We start from the raw sequence: 9,792 nt of genomic DNA, 5'->3' as shown, positions 1-9,792 counted from the left end.
ATCCATAATCTGATCTTTTTCTGAAGTCCATACTCAAAATTTGAGAAAAACAAAGTGTTTACTTTTCTGTGAGTGTACTCTGATCTACTATATTAGAAAATACTCAGTATGGCGTAGTTTCCCTATCCCTAGAATCCCTTTCTATATCTTGCAAGCCCATTTTAGATTCTATTGTGCCAAGAAGAAAAATGTGAATTTCAGTTTTGCCCAAGTAAAGATATATATTCAAAATATCAACATGTTTTAAATCAGAATTTATCACTGAGTTATGTGTAGCATTCAGAAATTTTCTGCTTATATATTTTTTAGTTCTATAAAATGTAACTTTGTTATGAAATCTCTCTCGTTTTTTGTTTTTTTACTTTGGGGCAGGTATGATATCATCTTTCTGTAGTTGACTAAAGAAACATGAATTTTGCTCTCTGCTATATTTGCTTATCCTATCATCCATTATTCCTTGAATTTTAGACTGGTCTTGGGACATGGCTCTTCCCTTCAAACGTCCCCACCACCAATGCTCAGTCGTTTGGCTCATCTAGTTTATTATTAGTGTAGTGAGAAGGAAGCTGACTTATAGGACTTTGGCAGACTAGACATTAGGCTACTGGGCCACGTGAGCAGCAGAATAGTATCTCAATAGTATCTTCACTCACAAAGGTTGATCTAGTCTAAGCCTCTCTCCAGCTTTCATGTTCAGGTACAGCTCTTTTTTTCTTGTTATAGCAGCTCACATCCTAAAAGGAGGCAAGGAAGACCATTAACCAATAGCAGTGTGAGCAGTGTGCTTTGGCTTTCTGTCCTCCAGAATCTCATCTTGTGAATTTACTCTTCAAAGACTGAGACATCTGGCACCTGCCAAACTATAACTGAAGAGGACCAATCTAAATCATCATTTCTCTCATTTTTTAGTAGCAAGTATGTTATTTATTCATAAATGCCCCACCCTGAATAACAGAAACCGATACATCAAAAATGAGATGTATATAAATTTTTATGGAAGAAGGTCAAGAAGTACAACCCTAAATAAATTTTAATTATAAAGAGTTTGGAAAATATTCTAAAATAAACATGAATGCAGATGCGCCAACACAAGTAAGACACATCAGTGAGGGTAGGTATGAAATTCCCATGGACACAGATTTCATCTTTTGGCCCAAGCTGTAAACATTAAAATTTCTCAATGAGGAACTTACTATACATAACCAGAGGTTGCCAAAAAAATGTGTACACATTTTAAGAAAGGAAAAGAGTATATTAAAATTATAAAAGATATAACATACAATATACAAGATAGTAAGTATTATTGGTATATATTGACTTTACAATTTGTATACCCTTTTTTCTTCCTTAAAATGTGTGTACATTTTGGGAGCACCCTTTATATATCAGACATTGTTCCTAAGAACTTTGCATATACAATCACATTTAATCTTTCCTATGATCCTATCAGATTATGTTATTGTTCTTCTCCTATATATTTATTGTTTTGGGGAGGGAAGCTAAAATTTGAAGGCATTAAGAAGTTGGCCTTATAGGATATGGATAATAAATAGCAAAATCTTGATTTAAATTCTAATTGTGCCCCCAATTTTAAGTTCTTAATCATAATGTTTTAATATTGTTACATGTTGTTTTATGTATTAATTTTATTGAATACAAAGGATTGAAACCCAATTTATGTCAGTTTAAGAAAAGCAGAAATCATAGAAGGACCTTGAGGGATTTCACGGAAACTGAAGGCACTTCAGGAACCAATGAGTAAACACGGGCTGAACTTGGTTTCTATGTCAGCTCCCATCACCTCACCCACTCCTGCCACCCCTTATGTGTCCTCCAGTCTTCCTGGGCTTCTTCATTTCTTTTCACATGTTTGAAAATACAAGTTACTGTGAGTTTTGTATCTTTCAGTCCCAGCATCCAAAACCCAAAAGGAGATGAACTAACTCACTTTTGATCTCAAAGCCCACAAATTAGGGCGGATGAAGAACTTTGGCTGGGTTGTGGTCATTTTCCATTCTATAACAATCATTACTTTATTCTTTTAAATCAGAAATACTTTGAGAATATGTGCTGATCGTGTCTTATATTAAACAGATAAACAAGGTCTTATATTCCAGAGGGGAGAGACAGGCAATAAATATGTTATACTGAGAAGTAAGCCCCTATATAAGATAAATACAGGAGCTGATTTAAATGGTTCTAAATGAAAACAGGGTGATGTGTAGCCAATGATGAAGTGGCGGAGTGAAGGTCCACATTTCTGTGAGATGACTTCTGAAGAAAGTCCTGCGAATGATTTTTTCCAAAGAGTCATTGAAAAATCAGGGACGACTACAGCAGGCAGAGAGGATGAAAGGTACAAAAACACCGAGCAGAGACTATAGAACCTGTAAGCGAAGAAGAGAAAGGTAGGGAATGAATTTGAGGTAGATAAAGACTAAAAATATGTAGGGGAGCCCCTACAAGGCATTTGAATATTATTCAAAGTAGAAAAAGTTATAGCCAGAGGGTGCTGTGATTTGCCCAAGTTGGGTAAGGTACCCCTTGGGTTATATTTTAATTTGCCTGCTGCTGCTGCAGTCAGGAGGAGGCAGAGTATTTCCCTTAGGAGCTATGGTTCTAGGCAGATAAAGCAACACACAATTCTGTTCTTCTCACAATTCTGTTCAAGTATTTCTGTTATAAATCCCCTTAACTATTAGTCCTCACACATTGTCAATCACAGTAGCCACTGTTCTTGTACTAGTTTTCATTATCTTAGATTTTCAGATCTTTCGTAAACCGGTGAGGCCATTTAAAGGGGCTGGCTCAATTGGAGTATGAACAAATATGAGAAAGTTACCTTTGTTATGCTGATTTGTTGATTGATTACCTGGTGGTTAACACCTACTTGAATACAGTCTATTGCCTCTAGGCATTGGCTTCTAGTTCAATTTCACTGGGCTTTGTATTGTAAAGTTTTCTATCTTCCAGCCTCTCTCATTTGCCATGCTTATTTTCAGCTTTCTTAGGAAAAAAAAATATTGGATCCTGAGGGCATTTGCTAGATATCTGGCCAGGAGCATCACACACCTATAAAAGCAAGTCAAACTAACTAATGAAAATGGAGTAAAATTGAATGGAATGCCAGTAGAAAGGAGACAATCTCCTCCGGGAGCAAGAAAAAAAGGGGGAGGAGGTAGACAGTATACACAGATAGTCATATCCAAAAACAAAGGAAAACAAAGGAATGGCCCAAAGAGTTATGAATCTCTGCAGGAGAATTAATGAGATGGAAAATTTCTCAAAGAAAAAGAGCCAAAGATAGATAAAGAGAGAGAAAAAAAGAAAGGCATAAAGTAAGAAATAACAAAACAGGGGAAAAGAAAAATTCAAAAACCCCAAAGTGCAAGGTGAAAGAGTAAAAACAAAAGAATGGATAAATTAGGAAATGGTGCATTGCATTAAAGCAAATGCATTCTGTTTTCTTTATTCTTATCTGTAAGTGGCTTTGCATTTCTCTGGTAGCAAAGCCAAATTGAAAGGATAATTTTGTTTATGTACCCAATTTGCATAATTGTGCAATATAAATTACAATGCTAATTAAGGACAGCCCTTGGGCTTCTGGAATTGGGTCAAAGTGTCTCCCCAAGTGCAGAGAGGTTGGGGCATTGGCTCTGTCCCCTCTCCCACTGCAGGGAAGCTGGGCAAGAGAAAAGAACCTTTCTGACAGTGTGTGAAATCTTGTCAGATTTGTTGAAGACCCAGAACTGTACGTCTCACTCCCAGACTTGGCTTTTAAAATTATCTTTGTGTGATTCTACAGTGAAGCACTTAAAAACTAAAATTTCTCCTAAATGCTTTGTTGGTTATCTATTTGCGTTTTTTTCCCTCAATTTTATTTTTAGTCAGAAAAAAACATTTTTAAACTTCAGATAACTGAGCATGAATCTGGCATATAATATTTTCTCACTGGATTTTTGCCAGAATTGTCTCAAGCCAGTGCATAATATACCCTGGTCAGGCTCCTGTGAGCCGTGGAAGAGGTTACAAGCTGATTTCTGAGCTTTACTTAAATTTGTGTCCTTACAACTAAACTATTGCAACGTAACTACGTCAAATTCTGTCCCAGAGTCCCAGAGAGTTTATTCCCTGCACTCTTCATAATAAAAGAGTGTTAATTAAGTATAAGGTCCATATAACCTTTAACTTGGGTGTTTCAAAGAAAGGCTCTTTCTTTCTTCTTTTTTTTTTTTTTTTTTTTGGCCAGGGCTAGATTTGAACCCGCCACCTTTGGCATATGGGACCAGCACCCTACTCCTTTGCACCACAGGCACCACCCAGAAAGACTATTTCTAACTTCCTATAATGAAGTCTGGGATAACTACATTGGAGGAGCCTCCATTAGGCTGGTTCCTAAATGGAGTTGAAGTGGTATTTTGGAGGCTTTTTGTGGTCACAGAACCTTGTCTTCAAGCTAAATTATATGCAAAGTAGAAAGCTGCAGATGTCAATCACTCAGAATGTGGGGGAGACCTAGTGTCCTAAGTCCTCTTTTTCTACTTTCCTTTCTTCTCCACCTTGTGAAGGTATAGAAACCACTTCTGTAAGAAATTTACTCTGTCCCTAACTTGGATAATAGCAGAACAGTTAAGGCTGCTAGTTGTAGACACAGGATTTTGACTTTAAGATACCGAAAGGTTCTTTTCACTGGAATCATTATAGGAATAATGGGAAAGTATGCGCCTTATATTAACTTTATTTTTTTTTATTTTATTAAATCATAGCTGTGTACATTGATATGATCATGGGGCATCATTCACTAGCTTCACAGACTGTTTACCAAGTTTCACATATACCCTTGTAAGATGCACCGCTGGTGTAATCCCACCAATCCCCTTCCCTCCACCCACGTTCCCCCTCCCTCCCCTCCCTTTCCCCTTTCCCCCTATTCTTAGGTTGTAACTGGGTTATAGCTTTCATATGAAAACCCTAAATTAGTTTCATAGTAGGGTTGAGTACATCGGGTACTTTTTATTCCATTCTTGAGATAAAAAGTGTAAAATCTCTAATCTCATCAATCAGAAACAACAAAGAGGAATTAACAACAGACTCCTCAGAAATCCAAAAAATCCTTAATGAATATTACAAGAAACTTTATTCTCAGAAATATGAAGATCTGAAGGAAATTGACCAATACTTGGAAGCACGTCACCTTCCAAGACTTAGCCAGAATCAAGTGGAAATGTTGAACAGGCCCATATCAAGTTCGGAAATAGCATCAACCATACAAACCCTCCCTAAAAAGAAAAGCCCGGGACCACATGGTTTCACGTCAGAATTATGTTAACTTTATAGAGCAGTATGTTCCAAACTCTTCCAGGTCTAGGCATACAGAAAAACAATGATATTTCAATGTAATATGAGGGTGCTAGGTCTGAATGTTTAAGTATTCCCCTAATTCATATGTTGAAATCTTTACCCCCAGGTTGATAGGATTAAGAGCAAGGCCTTTGGAAGGCAATTAGATCATGTGGTAGAGCCCTCACAGATGGAATAGTGCCCTTATGAAGAAGACCTGAAAAAGACCTCTTGCCCCTTCCAGCAGTTGAGGCTACAGTCGGAAGATAGCTGTCTTAGAGAAGTCAGCCCTTACCAGACTTGGAATCTATAGAGCCTTCGTCTTGGACTTTCCAGCCTCCAGAACTGAGGTAAATAAATAAATTTCTGTTGTTTATAAGTCATCCAGTCTATGATATTTTATTATAGCAGTCTAAACATGCTAAGACAAGTGGTAAACTAAAGGAGAATTGGGACTCTGGACAATGTTGTTCAGCCCCAGGATGATTGACTCTGGGGCTGTGGCCAACCCAACCCACTGGTTACCTGCAACTAAAGGACTGTATCTCCTGACACAGCAGTACATCTCTAGCAGTGTTCTAGGAGTAGCAGCAATGTTCAAGTGATAGGTCATAGCCCATGGTCAGGCCCATGGTCAAAGCATCATGGCTTTGCACTGGATCCACAGAGTTAAACATGCTTATTGTGGGAACTGCGGTAGTAGCAACCCTTGTTCCCCTTCTCTCTCCCCTCCATTCCCCATAGAATCTATCTTCTCCACTCTCACTTTTCTCCACAGGATTTAGGTGGAACTGGCCTATGTCCAGCGAAAGGAAAGGGCACCTGACCTGTTGTGGTCAGTGAGAGTAGCTAATCCCTCAGGGCACAGGGATTGGTCCAGACTGACAACAGAGCCTGGCAAGTGGCGGTCAGTGTCAGTGGAAAGTTGGCCAATTCTTGATGATATTTTTGAGCATATTGATAAAACTTTGAATAAATTTTCCAACTTACTTCTGGTATATGAGATTGTGTATTTCCCATTTTGCTTAAGCTAGTCTGAATTCAATATCATTTTTAACTGAAAGTCTCCTATATTGAGACATATTTTTTATTACCTAAAATTCAGATCTAATGTGTTATGTTCCACCTTAAAAATCTCCAGGACTCACCATTGCATGGAGGATAAAGTCCAAATCTTTCTCTAATTATAACTAATGTATAGATTAATCTGTAATGCAGTCAATATGGGAATGGTGGTATCACTCACCAGTTTATTGAAGACCAGGCTGGCCACAAGAGAGTGGACAGGGTGGTCAGCGTTGATGGAGTTGTGGTCTTCTTAGTATCCTTTTATTCCTTTGGTTGAAGAGCCCTCAACAGACAAGTTGCTTGGTGCTTCTAGAGCTGATAATGCATTTGGAGCAGATCTCTTTTCATTTTTTCTGCAATTGTTCAGGTGGATTTAGAAATTCCAGCCTTTCTCTCTGGAATATGCTTTATCCTAATTATAAAAACATAATGTTGATAATGCAGACATTTTAAAGAATCCAATCATTGCATATGTATTGAGAGCAATTACTGTAGACCAGTGACTGTCAAAGTGTGATCCCTGGACTGGTAAGTATCATTACCTGGGAGATTATAAGTAATACAAATTCTCTGGTCCAAACTCAGGCCCATCGAATCAGAAAATCTGGGCTTGGCACCCAGAAACTTGTATTTAAGCAGTTCTCAACCTGGATTAGGAAGGTTGAGAACCTCTGCTATTTTAACAAGATGATTCTATTTCACAATAAAGTTTTCGAACCATTGGCAAGGAGATTCAAGCTTGGAGAACATCTTGGTTCAGGACTTACTAAGCCCTTCTATCTCATTACTTTACTATATTTTCCTAATGTCTTTTAAATTTCTGTTTCACTTGTGTTTTTAGTTTTCTAGGGAACCCATCTTAATCTTCTGGGTTTATGGTTTAACAATTTCATGCCCGCCTTGCATGGGCAACTACTGTCAAGCTCTCACTTCTCTAAAATTTTCCTGGAAAAGTCAAACCAGTTGAATATTAATTAATTCAACTGCCATCATGGTCCCCCCCCCCCCAGTGTATAATTTTCAAATTATCACATGTTTTCTTCTTTTAGATTTACTTTTATAATGATGTAAGGCTAGTAGTAAAATCGTATTTCCTGAGCAGACAGTAACTGATGACATTTTAAAATGCAAACTCATTAATAGTGCAGAGCAAGTGGTTATCATTCTAGAGTTATACACATGTCATAGAAAATCATCGCATAGGCTAAATCTATTTGCATCACAAGCAGTAGACCTACAAAAACTGTTTAATGGCTACAACACTAGCTCTGGAGCCAGACCTCTCGAGCTTAGATCCTGTCTGATAATTTACTGTATTTGGGACCTTGGGCAAAATCTGTGCCTCAGTTTCTTTTTCTACCTGATACAATGAAAGTGCTTAGGAAATTTTAGCTAATACAATAGCTAAGGAGACAACATCCTGAAAAAGATGCCCACTCATAATTGTCAGGCAAGGTTTGTCTAAATAAAGAATCTGTCTCTAAAAATACATTAAAAGGCTATTATTTTGAAGATAAAGAGAATCGGTGGAGAATTATTAAACCCATAGTGGAAATGAAAAAAGTGAATACTGCTCATAAAACTTCAAGTGTTTACTCAGATTTAACATAACTTTAATTGCTATACCAAAGAGATTTAGTATAGATAACATGCACCCAACCCCAGAAACTTACATCTATTGTAGCTAGTAGTCTCCATCTTTCTACATCTGCTCTCTTTTGAGACCACACATTCTTATTTGGCTTTTTTGAGGGTCCTAATTCTCTTCTAACTCCACCAACTTAGAAAATATTACCATCATGTTTATAAATTGATCAATCTGGAATGTTGTTACCTTCATACCTGTAGGAAAAACTTATTTGTGAAAAATGTTCTAAAATTTGTAAATAGATCAAAGTTTATGCAAACAATCTTGATATACATCAACCTAAAGAGATAGGACTTTTCTCTGCGACAGCTATCAGTACCTACCAGGAGTTACTAATTTTCCCAGCAGTATCTGCAATCCTTGTTTGCATGCTCTTTGGGTATTTGGACATAGAATTTTACTCTTTTGCATTTTTCACTCTGTATCATTTTTTTCTACATTTGCTCTCTCACAGAGCATATGAGTACTGGAGAACTCATCATTTGTTCTCTGGTCTTGAAAATTCACTTATACATTATGTATAGGTCTGTATTTGTTTATTGAAAAAGCAGGCAATGGTTCTAGCCATTCAGGATGGCTAGAACAGTTGATACCAGAGTCCCTGCCATCATGATTATTAACTTTGAATAAACTGGAATTTCCTAAAAGTCAGAAACTGAAACCTATTTTGTTTGCCTTGTTTTTGGCAGAGTGCTGGAAACATAAGGAGGTGGGCTAATTACAACTCCTGTATTATTAACTAGAAACTTTTGAGGATCTTAGTTGAAAAAGGAAACTCAGCAATTACAGACTTATGGAATGAAAGTTTGAGTTGCAAGTCACTTGAAAGAATACTTAGTAGAATAGCTGCTTACTTCTTAAGTGAGATAACAGAGAAAAATACCTGTATCAACAATTGAAAATTCCTGGTAATTCTGTACCATATGATATACCCTTCCTCTGCCCCACTGACCTAGTGGGAATTTATAGGAAGCATTGGAAAGAGCACTGAAATTGTGGTGGTTTATGACATCAGGCAATGTCTTAGTTTCATGAAATCCACATGAAATAGCTCTTTCAGCATTACAGGAATATTTATTAATTAAAGCAATAGGATATTTGAAAGTTATTTGATACATTTTTCTAAATGTTCCATATTTTTCTTAGCAGAACAGTATTGAGTATGGTGGACAGTGTCTTGAGTTAAAGATGGTGATAAAAATGGTGAGTCATTGGGAGAGGGTGAAACATGTTCTAATTCACAATCATTAAGAACTGCCATGATGGCTGGGCATGGTAGCTCACGCCTGTAATCCCAGCACTGTGGGAGGCTTAGGTGGGTGGATTGCTTGAGATCAGGAGTTTGAGACCAGCCTGAGCAAACCTAGACCCTGTTTATACAAAAAAATAAAAAAATTAGCCGGGCCTTGTGGTGGCCGCCTATAGTCTCGGCTACTCGAGAAGCTGAGGAAAGAAGATTGCTTGAGCCCAAGAGTGTGAGGTTGCGGTTAGGTGTGATGCTGTGGTACTCTACCCAGTCAGACTCTGTCTCAAAAAATCAACAAAAAAAAAAAAGAAAGAAAGAAAGAACTGAAATCCAACCCCCAACCTAAATGATGTATATACCTTTAAGAAGGTGTAACTTGATCATGAAGAGATTCAACTACACTTGCCACAAAAACTTATAATTTAGACCATATCGTGTAGTAGAATTGATTAAAAACTATTTAATCTCTCTTTTTAATACATTTAGTATA

Source organism: Nycticebus coucang, chromosome 16 (assembly GCF_027406575.1).
Source record: "Nycticebus coucang isolate mNycCou1 chromosome 16, mNycCou1.pri, whole genome shotgun sequence".
In the NCBI taxonomy this organism is placed as follows: Eukaryota; Metazoa; Chordata; class Mammalia; order Primates; family Lorisidae; genus Nycticebus; species Nycticebus coucang.
The sequence above is the reverse complement of the archived record's forward strand: the minus strand, read 5'-3'. Positions refer to the sequence as shown.